General features: G+C 45.1%; 1 protein-coding gene across 2 annotated transcripts in view; it reads right to left on the reverse strand.

Moving 5' to 3' along the window:
* The window catches only part of SLC7A8 (solute carrier family 7 member 8), a 49815-nt gene that overhangs the window by 15393 nt on the left and 18255 nt on the right, over window positions 1-16167 (reverse strand). Inside the window, exon 1 of one of the 2 annotated variants that reach the window (XM_025442997.3) lies at window positions 7512-7662. The exons of the other annotated variant lie outside the window; for it this stretch is intronic. The gene's annotated coding sequence lies outside the window, so the exon portion shown is untranslated. Of the gene's footprint in view, window positions 1-7511; window positions 7663-16167 lie in introns of those variants that run through there. 2 annotated transcript variants of the gene reach the window in all.

Below are 16167 nucleotides of genomic sequence, written 5' to 3' on the forward strand. Positions count from 1 at the left end.
CCCCTACCTCTGGCAGCTGCTAATTTGGTTTCTCTCCCTATAGTTTTGCCTTTTCCAAAAATGTCACAGGAACAGAATCATACAATATGTAGACTTTTGTGTCTGGCTTTTTTCACTTTACATGATGCTTTTGAGGTCCATTCATGTTGCTGTGTGCATCAATAGTCCCTTTATTGTCAGGTAGTACTCCATTTTATATATCGGTTTTCTACTCACTGGCTGATGGACAACTGGGTTGCTCCCAGTTTGGGGCTATTATGAATAAAGCTGCTATAAACATTGCATAGAAGTCTTTAAGTAGACTGTAGATGACTTTGAGAAAGGTTTTCCTTTCTCTTGAGTAAATATCCGGGAGAGAGATTCTGAGTTATAAGGTAAATGTATAACTTTATTTTTAATTTTTTTTAAAAAAGATTTTGTTATTTTTTTTTAAAAAAAAAGACATCTCTACACACAACGTGGGGCTTGAACTCAGAGCCCTGAGATCAAAAATCATGTTCTACTGACTGAGCCAGCCAGGTGCCCCTAAATATATGTTTTTTTTTTGTTTTTTTTTTTTTTAATTTTTTTATTTTATTTATTTATGATAGGCACACAGTGAGAGAGAGAGAGGCAGAGACACAGGCAGAGGGAGAAGCAGGCTCCATGCACCGGGAGCCCGACGTGGGACTCGATCCCGGGTCTCCAGGATCGCGCCCTGGGCCAAAGGCAGGCGCCAAACCGCTGCGCCACCCAGGGATCCCTAAATGTATGTTTTTGTAAGAAATAGCCAAACTGCTTTCCAAAGTGGCTACATTGTTAGCATTTCCACCACCAACGTGGGTGAGTTCCTATTGCTCTGAATCCTTTCAGCATTTGGTATTGTCAGCTCCAAAAGTTTGGCTATTCTAATAGGTATGTAGTGGTGTCCCATTGTGGTTTCAATTAGCATTTCCCTCATGACTGATGATGTTGAGCATGTTTTCATGTGCTTATTTGCCACTATCCCTGAATTTTCTTTAGTGGCATGGGGGCTTTTAACTCTGCCTTCTAACCTAGGAATCATAGAGCTCCCACAGAGATCCAACAACATGGAACCTCCAAGGGTTGGAGGAGAGTTCAGAGGCTGAATCCTAGGATGGAGGGACTCCAATTTCACAGCCACACTCTGCAGGCAACCCAGGGAGCCTGTGCCACAGGAATGGGACTCTCACCTTTCTGGTGCTAGGAAGTCCTTGAGAACAAAGGGAAGGAGTTAAAACTCTCCTGTTTCTCCTTCCTCTGAGACAGTGACCAGGACGCGCCCCAGTCCTCCACAGTACAAGTCACACATGTAGAAGCACCAGGCTTTCTTCTCAAGCTCTGGCCAGGCCTCTGACTTCACTTGAGCAGTTGATCAAGTTATGTCAATACCTGATCCTCAAACTGTGTGTTTACTTTTCAAGTATTTTCCAACCTTACTTGATTCTGAGACCATGCAACAGGGAAGGACCTGACATTATTATCTATCTGTAACCTTTCTCTCCACACCATCCCTACCTGGCAAACTCCTCATCTTTCAAGATACAGCTCAAATGTTGCCTGTTCTGTGAGTCTTTATTATTTCACTTATTCCTGACAATGCACTGGCTGCAAGGTAAGATGGATCAGCCACATTTTATAGACAAGGAACAAAGTTTGTCCTTCCTCTCTATTCTCAGATCACTTTGTTTATATTTAATTTTGGCATCTACTTCTTTGTATTATAATGATGTGTCTTCATGTAGACTAGGAGGGTAGGGACTGTGACTTCACATGCTTTTAATCCCAGGGCATCATTAACACCTGCAAATAGCAGGTGCTCAACAAATATTTAATACTTGGATACAGAAAATGCCCCAATTCATTAGCCTGGCAATCTCAGATCAGTCTACACATTCTACAATTGCACACAGTATTCCCTGCTCCCCAGGAATCTCATCAAAAGGAGACATGATCCCTAGTTGGTTGCACAGAACCAAAAGAACAACAGGAAACTTGACTTCAAGAGTAGACACTCTTGACTCCTCATGGAGGAGCTGTTTTCCAAGATGGTGTCATATAAGGAGAACCAAAACATGTTGTCAGAGGAAGGATTTTAAGTGCCTGAACAGAGAGAACAACTTGTAAATACTCGAATGTTCCAGATGGACTGAGACATTCTGATAAACACACATTTGGTTTATCTTACTCAATTCAAAAAGGATTTCAGGATCACATGCCTGGTGACAATCTAACCCAAATCACTGTAAGCAACAGGGCCTGTGATCTGTTTCTCCTCAGGGCCCTGAGGACTACTAGGTACAAGACTGGGGCCCCAGGCCCTAGGAGTTGAGGCAGACACAAGCAATGACTTAAGGATAAAGGAGATTGATTTATGAAAAGAAGATTAGGACACAAAACCCATAGGGTTCAGGAATAGGTAAGGATTACAGAATAAGGAACCAGACTGTGATCACAAGGAAGAAAATTGTCTTCTACCAAGGGGAGGAGACGGCACTGTGGGAGATGATAGGAAAGTACTTGGAGGGAAGTAAGGGATGAGCAGGACAACTCACAGACATTCTTTTCCCAGCAGAATGGGAAATGTGGGGGGAATGTGGCCACCTCCTGGTGGGCTGGGATAGAAAACATAAAATCATCTATCTCTTTAAGAGAGGTACCTTGTCAAGGCGGTTAGAAAGATTTCTTCAAACAGCTCCACAGTATTCCTAGGGGATGGGAGATGTTTGAAGGAAGGGATTATTTGTCAAACAAACTTGTTGTGGGTGTCTTCTGTCCCACCTGACCTTATCTTCACAATTTCACAAGAACCCAGCCTTGACTAATATTTAACCTTTTACCATTACAGAGATCTTCCAGAAATAAAAAGAGAAATCCTGAGAATGAGGTGGGGAGACATTTTGCTTGTGACACTAATCTCCTTAGAACAATGGCTGCAGGCCCTCACACCTGACCTTTCACCCTGCAGTTGGGTGATCACAGCATGTGACTGAGGGGAAAGAGGGCACTTTCAGTCTCCTGCTACCACAGGATAGCTTCCCTCACAGCAGGCTGAAACCTGAGCCTCCAGGAGAGGAAAGGTCAGTGAGGGAAGGCAACGACTGTCAGGTGCTTGCCGACTGTCAGGTGCTTGCCGAGTCCCTGCCCTGTTCAGGCATCCTGTTTCTGCCTGTCTGCTACCCAGAGCTCCTTTCTGTTGTTAATGGCTATGGCCCCTCTCTCTTCTTAGCCAGACCCTGCATGCTACATCCTTGAGAAACAGTGACCTCAGGGAAGCCACATGTAGATGGGACTAGTGGCCACTGCAGCTCGAAATGTGAGGGTTTTCATCCAACCATCCATCTACCCAACCATCATCTACAAAGGGCCTACATGTGCTTGGCACTCTGGTAGGTGGGAGAGTTACAAGACACAAGTCTCTGTCCTCAGGAAGTTGAGAGCATAAGGTGGGGGAAATGAGTGAGCTAAAAGATGATCATACAACAATGTGACAGAGGAGCTCTTCATGGAAGCCAGTGGCTGTCCATGAAGAGCCCCTAATTTAGGATAAGGGAATCAGAGGTGCTTCCTATAGGAGAGGGAGACTGTAACCAGAAGGAGAATTTCATTTTGGCTCAGCTGGATAAAGTAAATAGAAAGGCATAAGACTCTGGTTCTTGTCCATTGTTGTCTGGCTGTAGGGTGGTTGCTGCTTCTCTAGAGGCCCTCATGGAATCTGGGGCTTATCTGTATTTCTTGGGCACTTTGTTCTTTTTTTCTCTTTTGTTTCCTTTCTGTTTGTTGGGTTTAAAAAAAGAGAGATGAAAAGAATCTCAAGACAATACTTTAAGAAGATTCTGAGTTTGGGTTGGTTACTTATTTTGCCAAGTTGGAAAAGGTGACAAGGTGACATTTTAACGTCAAAGTGACAGGAGGAATAAAAAAAAATAAGACCATCAGGAGTAGGGGACTCAGAGCCCAGCAATCCTGCGGTCTGTTTGGAGCCCAGGGCTCAGGGCCTCTCAGCTGCTGGATATAAGAGGTGGGTCAGTGCTCCCTGCCTGAGGGAAAGCTGTAAGACTGGCAGAAAGGTGTAGACTCCTTCTCAGAGTGATGACAATGCAGATCCTGTCACCGCCCTGGGCTTTGTCCACTGCGGAGAGGGTGGACAAGCTCCTGTTCCCTGCAGAGGAGGTACGCTCAAACCCTGTCCCAGCCCTGATCCTTGGACTCTGATCCCTGGGGAGTCAGACACCTCTCCTTCACTTCCTTCCTCTGACAATGACATCAGAGCTCATGGGGCCAGTGGGAGGCAGAAAAATGGCTATCCCAAAGAGGTCAAGATCCTAATTTTGTTAGTATGTTACTTTATATGACAAAAGAAAATTTGCAAATGTGATTACATTAAGGATCTTCAGATGGGGAGGTTATCCAGGATTATCTGGATGGGCTCAATGTAGTCACAAGAGTCCTTATAAGAGGGAAGCAGAAGGGTCAGAGTTAGAAAAAGACATAATGTCAGAAAGAGAGGTCAGAGAGGGAAAAAGAAAGATTTGAAGAAGCCATGCTGTGGGCTTTGAAGATGGAAGAAGGGGCCATGAGCCAAAGTATGTAGGGGGTCTCTAGAAGCTGGAAAAGGCAAGGAACAATAGTCCCCAGAGCCTCCAGAAAAAACAGCTTTGCTGACACCTTGAGCTTAGGACTTCTGATCTCCAGAACTATAAGACACTAAGTCTGTATAGTTTTAAGTCACTAAGTTTGTGGTAATTTGTTATAGTAGCAATAGGGATTTTTTTTTTTATTTTTAAGGATTTTATTTATCTATTCATGAGAGACACAGAGAGAGGCAGAGACATAGGCAGAGGGAGACGCAGGCTTTCTGTAGGGAGTCTGATGTGGGACTCGATCCCAGGACCCCAGCCAGGATCACAACCTGAGCTACAGGCAGACATTCAACCACTGAGCCACCCAGGCTCCCCTTCAACAGGGAATTAATACAGGGCCAGGCACCATGCAGAAAGACCAGAGAGTAGGTGGCACACACTGAAATAGCAAAACTTTAAAAGAGCAACCAGGTGGCACACCCCAGAACCTCAAAGGAATGCCTGTCCACAGGCCTTGCAGGATACCAGTGGAGGGAAGTGGTGGTGTTCTCTAGAAGTAGGCAGTGAAAGTGAGTTCACCCATATGCTGACCTTGTTGGCAAATTTCTACATCACCTAACAGCATCCCAACTCTTCCACACTCCCAGGATACTCTAGCTGAAGTGTTACTGTCTCCTGTTCCTTCCCTTCCTAATTCTAAACAGTAGTAAACAGGCTCACCTTCCAATAATCCTAGCTGTGCTTTTACTCTCAGAAAAATCTGGGGGCAAAAGACACTCCCAATATTGCTTCTTCATCCAATTCTAGGCTCTTGTCTAGTCTCCTCCATATTCCACACAATTTCAGGCCCACACATCAACCCAGACACACATACAAACAGAGGCCCAAGTTCCAAACTTCTTACAAGGGGACTCTAGTGCTGGGAGGCTCATAGATGTGATTCTTTTCTTCTCTGCCCCCATGGTTTTATTGGTCTCCTAATTTTACTGACCAGAGGCTATAATCACAGGCCATAAAGAAGTCAAGGTGGAAATCCAGGAGATGAATTCAAGAGTCCTGAGACTGAGTTCCTTCCTCAAGTTGAAGGGTAGAGAGGCCATACTGTGCGCTATCTTGCAGTGGACAACACCAGAAGCACCCTGACCGAGCTCGCTCTGGGGCTTTCCCAGGTGGAGTCAATCCAACCCAATCCCCCAGGAGGTAAGGCAAGGTTAAAAGACTACAAATTTTAGAAGGGAAGAATAGAAACAACATGTTTTGGGAAACTTTACCTTAGATGAATACATTTTAGACTATAGGTAAAAGAAACAATTTGAAATTAATCTCTCCAGTCCATTTTTTAAAAGAACGTCAGTGACTCAATAGCATAAAATAAATAAATCTTCCTTTAGAAAATTTTAAGCATGGATTAGGGAGGGAATTGTGGGGCTGGTTTTAAGTGACTGCAATCAGTACAGACCAGGGCTGTGTCTTCAGATGCTCCCATGCTTCTGGATACAGGACTCTGGCCTTTTGCTGAGCTGGGCTGGCAAAGGGTCATTCTGTGTCTCCATCAGAGGGCCAATGAATGCCTTCCCACATGGATCCCTAAACCAATCCCATTCCTTTTGCCAAGCCAGCTTCTCCTTCATGGACCACACTGTTCTGGTGTGATGGGGTGAAAGCCAGGACGTGGCCATTTGGATAGGGGGCTGGACTGATTGTTCTTTTTTAAGATTTTATTTATTATTCAAGAGGAGACAGAGAGAGAGGCAGAGACACAGGCAGAGGGAGAAGCAGGCTCCATGCAGGGAACCTGACGTGGGACTCGATCCCGGGTCTCCAGGATCATGCCCTGGGCCGAAGGAGGCGCTAAACCGCTGAGCCACCCAGGGATCTCCATGGACTGATTGTTCTAAAAAGAGTGCTCAGAAGAATGAACTGTGCCCTACTATCCAGAGGCACATTTCTAGCCTCATGAACAATCAGAGCCAGGAATGACCTGAGAGATTCAGAAACTCATTTTATATGCGAGTGGAGTAAGACCCCAGCTAATGTCCCCCTGCCCTCCCTCCAATTCCCAGTTGCTTATTCTGCCCCTATGTCAGCCTTTCTTTTATCACATACACATTATTCTACTTACTCTTTGCCCATTCCCACATTCTGTCTCACCCTGCTCCTGTCAATGGTACCCATGATCATTGCTCAAATGCTTGAGTCAGTCACCTGAAGATACTAGCTAATTTGTTTCCAGGACAGTGGGAAGTAAGATGCCAATGTGGCAAAAGGGGGAAGACTAAGAGGCTACCCCTGAGAGACTGCTGCTTCCAGAGCTTTAGAAAATTCTTTCCCACTGGCAGACCTGACTCCCTGCCTTGTATTCCCTTCTCTGGCCCCTTGTCTATGTCACCATCATGTGTTCTCTTGAACTCTGGGAACTTCTTAGGACTTCTTGGTCTTGCTGGCTTCTATCTTCCTCAGGAGTGGGCTGGAGGCAGCTTGGAAAGGTTTGTTTTCCTTTAGCATTTCCAGAACTAGGCCTCTCTGTCTCTTCAGATAAGAGAAAACAGGCAATAAAAAGGGGGGAAAATGCCCAGACTTGCCAAAGTCCATAAAGACAGGTAGTGGGGAAGAGAGGGGAAGAGTGAGCCTGAGAAACGACAGCAGGGATTAAGGAAGAGGAGGAACAATACACAGTGTTATGAGTGAGGGAGAAAGAGCTCGAGAGAAGGCAAGGACAGAAAAAATAAAGATGTAATGGACTAAGCAGACAGCTGCTGAAAAGGGAAGCTGTGACGCCAAGTTGTAGAAGTCAGAACACCCTGTTCCTCTCCAGAACTTCAAAATAAGCACCTTTCCTGGGTGGAGCGCCCAGCCCTCTGAAACAGCCGTAAATTTCACCTGGGTTATGGGGCCTGCCTGCCAGAAGCATTGGTTTCTTAGCCTCACCTTTTGCTGGAGCACACTTTTCCACCTTCAGCCTTCTGCCGTGGTGCCCTGCCTCCCTCCAGACCTGGAGCTAAAGGGGTGAGGTGCCGCCCTTCAGACCAACCCCCTGGTGTCCATGGTGCCCAAGCTGGAGCTGCTGGTGAGCACCCAGCCCCTACGAGGGGGGTGTGGTGACAGGGCTCTGTGATAGGCTGGACCGGGCTACTGGCTGCCTCTCCCCCTCCTGCTCCTGGAAGGATCTGGGCACGTGTTTCTAATTGGGGAAAGGCTGCCTCGGCTTGGCCTGCCTAACCTCAGCCGTTTCCAGATCTAGCAGGTTACCAGTGCTGGCTGCCAAAAGGCACTGTGAAAACACAGAACCCTGTTTGAGTTCTAACGCACACAACCCAAGGCTCTGATAAGGTTCCAGGCCTGCCCACGCCGGCCAGCCTGAGCTATCTTTCCTTCTCCGAGTCCTCAGACAGACCTGGAGGGAAAGTGGGGTATGAGTGCAGAGATGCAGCCAGCTTCCTAGAATCCTTTGCTGTGCCCAGGGTGAGACATTTTTCATCTGGGATGAGGAGCTGCATTATAAAGTCTCAAGTTGTTGCCTACCTAAAACAAAGGTTGTATTATGATACATGTAAATAACTTGACTGATGAAAGACACCAAAACAAAGCAACAGCAGTTATACTAAAATAAATCAAATGAGCCCTTCCCTATAAACTATGCTTTGATCCCAGCTTCTGTAAGGCCACAATGAGGCTGTGAAACAGATCTTGCTACGATGCTACAGTAACATTTTGTCCTTCTCCAGCCCCTTTCATCTGGAAGCATTCTTCAAGCTAAGCTCTTACCCATGCTGCCCCACCCCCCTCCCAGCTCTCTCTTCCCCTTCTTTCTTCCCCTGACCCCTCTGTGCCAGTTGCTAGACCTGGAGTTTCTGCTGAATCACCATCTGGTACTTAGTTTAGCCAAGAAAACCCAAACTCCCAGCTCAGCATTTTCCAAGAGCTGAGTAGTTCTCTCTTCAGCATAAGCTAAACATGGCCTCTGAGCTGGGGGCAGAGGGAGGAATTGGGAGGCAGCTGGAAAGGAGGGGAGACAGACCTGTTTCAGGAAGCCTCAATTCCATTTGTTATTCTCCCAAGTAGGGCTAGATGCATTCCCAGAAACAAGCTCCTCATTCCCCAATTTCCAGGACTTGGCTATGTGCACCCTTTGAACACCAAACTCTAATCTGAGAGTAAAAGTTGGAGACCAGAAGAGACGGTATGGAAAGCCAGGAAAGAGGAGGTGATCTGGACCAGGAACTGAAGCATATTGAAACTAAAAAGACCCTAACTTCTCAGGTAGCTGGTGGGGACAAACAGCCTGGTCTGAGAATGAAACTGGATTTAGACCAATGGACATCACCAATACATCTCTAGGGAAGAAGACCTCCATGAAAGTCTAGAATTCACTGTGATATTTATAATTGCATACTGTGATATATAAACTATAAAGCACTTACCAATAGTTATTCTTCTGAGAGTTCAAGACTGGGTTGGTCTTATGGAAATGTAAGATGAGGATAATGAAGATACCTTCACTCCAGGGCTGTAAGCATAAGGAATACTCCAGAAGCCATATAGGGCAGAGAGGAGGTGAAATGGCCCTGAAAAGCAGGTGTTCACTCTGCCATTAAAGGCGTGGTGTCCAAAGCACATGGAATGCCTTCCTCAAGTCCCAGCATCAGATCTTGAGTATTAGAGAGTGAATGGGAAGGGTTGCAAAGGCAAAGGGGCTCAACCCAGTATGAACCACACCAATGGCAAGGCATTAAAATATGATCCAGTGTTGTCCTCGATTTATTTCACCTGCATTCCAACAAGAATGTGCCATCCTTGACTCCCTAATCACTCTAATCACTAGGTCCTGCCATTTCTACCTTGTAAATGCCAAATATATCTTTCTGTTTATTCCCACAGCTCCATCCCCAATACACATCATTGTCATCCCTATCTTGGATTTCTGTAACCACACTGTAATTGGTCTCCTTGCCTCTGATCTTATTCCCCTCTCCAATTCATCCTTCACCCTTGCAGCCATGAGTCTTCTAAATAACATAAATATGATCATGTCAGTCCTCTGTTTGAAACCCTTTAATGCCTTCCCATTGCTCTTAGGGGAAAGTTTAATCTCTCCAACATCACTTACAAAGCCCTTTCATGGCTGGATCTTCACTTCTATCTATACCTCCTACCTCCTAGTCTATGCTGTGGCTATACTGAAATACCTTGAGTTCCCCCAGGGGGCCATGTTCTTTCTTGTCCCCAGACCTTGGCACATGTTAATCCTTCCCTCTATAACATTCTCCCCACCCTATCCTGTTTGACTTTTCTCTCCATGCTGGATACTGCCTGGCTATCTCCAACTGGTCTTTCCTCAACTTACATGTAATTTTCTCCAAGATTTTCCTCAATCACGTCCCTACCCCTATTTCTGTTATATCTAGCTCAGCCTGGATGTTGTCTTCTTGGGGATTTACAACACTTAGAACTGAAATTCCCTGTGTACTTGCCAGAATCATCCAGTGGATCGTGGGTTCCTTAGTACAGGAACTAAGTATCCTTATGCCTAACACAGTTCCTGGAGCAGACACTAATATTTGATAATGATTGAATGATTCTGTATCCTCTGTGGCACTTAGAGGACACAGAAGTGGACTCAATAAATGCTGATTAAGGCTTAGTTCCCTACTGCTGCTGCAAACAAGAATGAGGGTTTTTTGGTTCACTGTTGTATCTCTTGAGCTCAGAACAGTATCTAGCACATCCCAGGTACTTGGCAAATGTTTGTTGAATAAGCAGTGTTGAGATTCTCGTTTATATAATGCTTTCCAAGAGTCTTAACCTGTTTCTAAGCCATACTGCTCTAGAGCAGGCTTTGGAGCAGCCACCTGAGGTGGCCACCCTGAGGAAGATTTCCAACCAAAGACCTGCTAAGGTCTCCCCAGGGCTTTGTGGGGGCAGTGGAAGGCAGAAATGCAGAACACATTGTGACTGCTCATTGTAAATGGTAGACAGTTGAGATATTTCATTTTGATTTGTACTAGATAAACTAGATTGCTCTCTCCTTGTAGTCAATCAGTCACTATGTACAGCTAATTCTACTGAAATCTTTCTTGTTTTTGCTACCTTGTAATTTAGCTTTTATTTCAGGCCAGAACTTCTCCAGCCTGGACAAAATGCTTAGCTTGCTAACTTGTCTCCCTGCTTCAAGTGTCATAGTCCTTTTTTCACGTAAATGTGAACCTAATCATGTTACTCTTCTGACCAAAATCCTTCAGTGGTTCCCATGTCTTGGACGAAGCCCACTCTCTCCTGCATGATATACGGGATCCTTTCAGATCTTGCTCCTGCTCACCTGCTCAGCCTCATCTCCTGTACTTTTCTCTACACAAAAGTACTTGCTTTTCTCCAACAGGTCATTTCTCTCACGCCAGGTCTTGCTGGTGCCCTTCCCTCTACTTGGCTGTTCTATTTCATGCTTATCTGGAGCTATCTATTTATCTTGTGAGATTTAGCTTTATCTGGGAGCCTTTCCTAGCATTCCTCCCCCAACTTTAAAGCTCCTTTCTCTGTGTTGCAAACACTTTTATTATCACATTGTATTGTAATTATTTGTTTGTACACCAATCTCTTCGTTAGCCTTTACTCTCTTCTCAGACTCTGTATAAATAATGCCTTATCTCCACTCTCCATGTAGGAGCTCAGTATGGTGATTAACTGATAGATTTGCAGTTTCTTTTTTCCTAGGAAAGCCAGTCCTAAGGAATCATAAAAGTGAAAAATGGGGTTTTAGTCAAATTGACCCTCAGTAAAAAATTAAGAGATTTTTTCAAAATGCAGTTGACCCTTGAACAACATGGTTTTGAACTGACCAGGTCTACTTATATGTGGATTTTCTACAGTACAGTACTATAAATGTATTTTCTTCTCCTTATATTTTCTTAATAACATTTTTAGCTTACTTTATTATAAGAATATGGTATATGTAATACATACAACATAGAAAATATGTGTTGGGCAGCCCTGGTGGCTCAGCGGTTTAGCGCCGCCTTCAGCCCAGGGTGTGATCCTGGAGACCCGGTATCAAGTCCCATGTCGGGCTCCCTGCATGGAGCCTGCTTCTCCCTCTACCTGTGTCTCTGCCTCTGTCTCTCTCTGTGTGTCTCTCGTGAATAAATAAATAAATAAAATCTTTAAAAAAAAAGAAAAAGAAAATGTGTGTTAATCAGCTGTTTATGTTATTGGTAAGGCTTCCAGTCATTAGTAAGCTAAGAGTAGTTAGGTTTTGGGGAGTCAAAAGTTATATGTGGATTTTCAATTGTTCAGGAGTCAGTGTCCCTAACCACTGCATTGTTCAAGGATCAACTGTATTTAGAGTTTAAATGCTGGCTAGCTAGAAGATGTACAGAAAAAGAAGATGACTTGGATGTATGGGAATCAAATGTAGGCAGTCTGGATTTGTCTGGATTCATATGTACAAGGATAATGAGACACCCAAAGAACTCTAGGGGCCAATGAGGGCAAGAAGGCATTGTTGCTCAGGCACCTGAGGCAACAGGTTTAGTTTATGGTGATAATTTTGGGGCTAGAGAATGTGAAACCTCAAAGGAAAATGAACCGAGATTAAGGGACTTAGAAGTTAGGAAAGACTAGAACCCTCTGATGTCAAGGGATTAATTTGCAAGAGACTTGCAAAACAACACACAGGTTTATCGATCATAGCATTCTGCATCAAGGACCTAGGAACTTATCACAGAGGAATTGGAAAGCAATTCAGGGTTAAAAGTTATATGTACAATAAAGTCCTTTCTCTTCTAAATTGCTCGAGGGAGAAGAAGAAAAAGAAGGAGAAGCAGGAGAAAAAGGAGAAGAAGAAAAAAAGAGAAGGAAGAGAAAGAAGAGAAGGAGAAATCTGAAGCCCTAAAAAACCAGCCTCTTAGGAATCTCAGTAGAAAGATAGAAAGCAAGATAAGAAGCAGGTTTTTTTGTTTTTTGTTTTTTGTTTTTTTTGTTTTGTTTTGTTTTTGACTTGTGAAATGCATGCAGGGCACTCTTGTTCCCTCAGGGAGAGAAATGAGAAGGAAATTCTGTAGTAAAGGTATTCAGGGAGAAGAGGAGACTTGAATGAGAAGAAAAAAAATTCTACTTCAGATCCCGGACATGACCCCAGCCCCCAAGAAGAGGAAGGAGGTCAGGAGTTGCCTGAGTGGAAGGGGCCCAGTCCCAAGGACAGGGAGACAAACAGATCCTGAAGGAAAACCCAGAGTAAGGAAGCAAGAAGCACACATGGGGGACCCCCAGAACACCTGATGCTCCTTCAGTGTCACTGGGACCACTTTGTTTATAGCCAGAGACTCAGGAAATAGCCAAAAGAGATAGTTAAGTGATAAAACAGCAAGCTGCAGAAATAATCTAGCAATATATATGTCTATATGCCCAGACACACGCGGAGAGATGTATTTTACTTAGACCTGGGGGCAGCCCAGGTGGCTCAGCGGTTTAGCACTGCCTTCAGCCCAGGGCATGATCCTGGAGACCCGGGATCAAGTCCCACGTCAGGCTCCCTGCATGAAGCCTGCTTCTCCCTCTGCCTGTGTCTCTGCCTCTCTGTGTCTCTCATGAATAAATAAATAAAATCTTAAAAGAAAAAAAAAAAAAGAACTGGAAGGATACCTGTCCACTGCTAGCAAGGCTCCTGGGCAGGGGAGAGGGGTGAAAATAAGGGGAAGTTTTCACAGTCGACTCTCTCTCTCTCTCTCTCTCCCTATATGTGTATATATATATGCATATATATCTCTATATGTATATAGAGAGAGATTGAGAGAGAGAAAAGATAGTCCTTTATTTGCAAAGTAGTGAAAAGAGAAACTTTCCAAGCAAATCACAGAAGGCACCCAAACCACTTTAAACCAAGTTTCAACACCTCGTATTACTCTTTCCTAAGTTCCTCCTCCCACTAATATGCATGCTCTGGAGAAGGGAGAAAGCTTTTTATTTAATTAAAATGTAAAATATGGTCTTTTTTTTTTACTGCTTGGTAGCTAGGGATATTCTGCTGACTCAGCAGTGAATAATCAGCTTTGACCTACATAATAGAATAACTCAAAGTGGCAGCTGCAGTTGCATAAGCAGATCCAAATCTGCAGTTCCTTCTCCCTCCCCCCAAGGCTCCTTGCAGGCAAGCCAGTTCCAGCAGGTTCTCCCCACCTCTCCAGCCCCATCTGGCTGTCCCACCACCATTTTTCATCCAATGTACTCTGGCCCTACCGCAGAACCAGACTTGACCTCATCTCCTCCCTCCCACAGCCAACTCCAGCCAGGGGTTTTGCCACAGGGCTTCTCCTTGCTGGGATCCCTACCCTGACTTCTAGCTCCCTCCATGACACACCAGTAACCCCTGCAGAGGGTGGCCTTTCCCTCAAAAACTCTCTCCTACAGTGGGTGGAGCTTTTCATCTGCATGCCCAAATGACACAGCAGAAAGCAGAGCTTCTTGTTTAAATACATTCAGAAGAGCCCAAACTCTCCAGTGATTCTCTCAAAAATATACCTAGACTGGGCCACTCTTGGCTCTACTGCCAAAGAACACCAGGCCTATTTTCACACAGCCGGCTGGCCTGGCACCTGCTAAGATGAAAGCATTTAGGGAAAGTAGCACCCATCAAGCCTTCCTGACTGTTTGGCTCCTATTTCATTTGATATCTTAAGAGATGATTTGAGGGGCCTGTAAAAGTATGTTTAAAAAAAAAAAAAGTATTCAACAAACCAGAAAACAGAACCTTTCTTGGCATAGACTTGAATAGCTGGGAGTGTTTGGATGAGAAAGTGTGAGTGTGTGGCTACATCCACATGAATACCTCTGTAGGGAGAGGGGTTATGGGTTCCACATGGCCTTCATATCTGGGAGGAAGGGGGTAGCACTTGGACTGAGGTGAGGAGCTGTTTCCCACCTCCTCTAAAAGGAATGAGGATAAATAAGTTTGGGTTTAAGAAGGGTTTTCTGCTCATGAAGGTCAAAAAGTACTTGAATACCTATCTCAAGGACACTGAAAAATTCCTCTCTCTGGAGGACAAGATTGACCAATGTTAAGTTTGAGATAATCTCCTTGCAGTTCTATTTAGGAGGCAGAGGACAAACCAGATAAGCTTTATTGAACTTCGATGGCAGGAATTGAGAGAGGAGAGGACTTTGTTATTTTGTCATCAGAGTTTCTAAATTCCTCCTTCTCTTGGTGCTAGGATTGTCTAGGTGAGGGATGGGCTGCAGAGGGGACAGCATACAACCTGTCTTTCTGGAGCTGGGCTATAGGCAGTAGCAGTCCTCATCTCCTGTCTGGCCTGAAGGGACATCTATGGGGCTATTTTAGTGTAGAGGGTCTTTGCACAAGGGGTCACCTACCCTTGGCAGATTAGGGGAAAGACAAGGGAAGCTGTAGGTCAGCTGCCTAGGAACTCTACCCTATGGCCTGGTTTCTCTTCTTAGTGACAAGTCTTAGGATTCTCAATTTCCCATTGGAGACTAAGGGTGGCCTCTTGTGTGACACTTCAGCAGTATCAGCAGGAAAAAGGAAGCCGAGTCTTCGTGCACGAGACACTGAAATAGCAGTGGCCAGCACTTATGGGGTGCTCCTTTCCACCCTCCCTAACCTGACTGATGGCAGGAACAGAGACTCTTCCTGCATTCCCACGCTCCTCCCTGCCACCACTCCCTCCCACATCTGGATCCAGCTAGCAAGCAAGGACTGAGTGACTACACTCAGTGACCACCCTCAGTGACTATGTGACCCTGTGCTAAGAACATGTGTTATCTCATGCAACCCTTGCAACCATGACCTCCTGTGCAGGCAGGGTTACAACCCCCATCTCACAGTAGGGTGGGATACAGAATTTGGCCAAGCACTTGGCACAATTAGAGAGCTGTGCCGGGATACAGCCTCAGGCAACCTGGTTCTGGAGCCCCCATTCCTTTGCCTTAAGGGCCATAAGCAGGCCTAAGCACAAGGAATACAGCCCAAACAAGTCTCTTGACCCCATAGTACCACTTGCCTGGATGGTAGGGGGCTATCCCAGAGCTGAATACCACTGCCAAAGAGGGCACACTTGCCAAGGAGACTACTCATTGGATCCAGCTGACTGCCCTGTGAGAGGCTTTGGGATGACCCCTCCCTCCCTTTCCCACCAGCATGACAGAAGGAAAATGTCAAGACCTAGGAAAGGCTGTGACCTGGATGGTCACTGATCTCAGCTAAGTGTATGTGTGTTGAAAGGTATGGTAAGGCAGGGATCATGTTAACTCCAAAAATGGACCCTTTGAAAAAAATCTAAATATTTACTTTAGAAATTAGTTTTGTGGGGAGCACCTGGGTGGCTCAGTTGGTTAAGTGTCTGACTCTTGATTTTGGCTCAGGTCATGATCTCAGGGTCCTGGGATCCAGCCCTGTTTGGTCTCCCCACTCAGCAGGAAGTCTGCTTGTCTCCCACTCTCTCTGCCCCTCCTTCTGCTCACATTCATGCTCTCTCTTTCTCAAATAAATTAAATCTTTAAAAAATTAGTTTTTGGTTAAAAGATATAAAAATACCCCAATCCATTGAGATTCCTGAGAATTCCTAAAAATATGGGTTGC

The sequence above is a fragment of the Canis lupus genome, chromosome 8, assembly GCF_003254725.2.
Source record: "Canis lupus dingo isolate Sandy chromosome 8, ASM325472v2, whole genome shotgun sequence".
Taxonomy (NCBI): domain Eukaryota; kingdom Metazoa; phylum Chordata; class Mammalia; order Carnivora; family Canidae; genus Canis; species Canis lupus.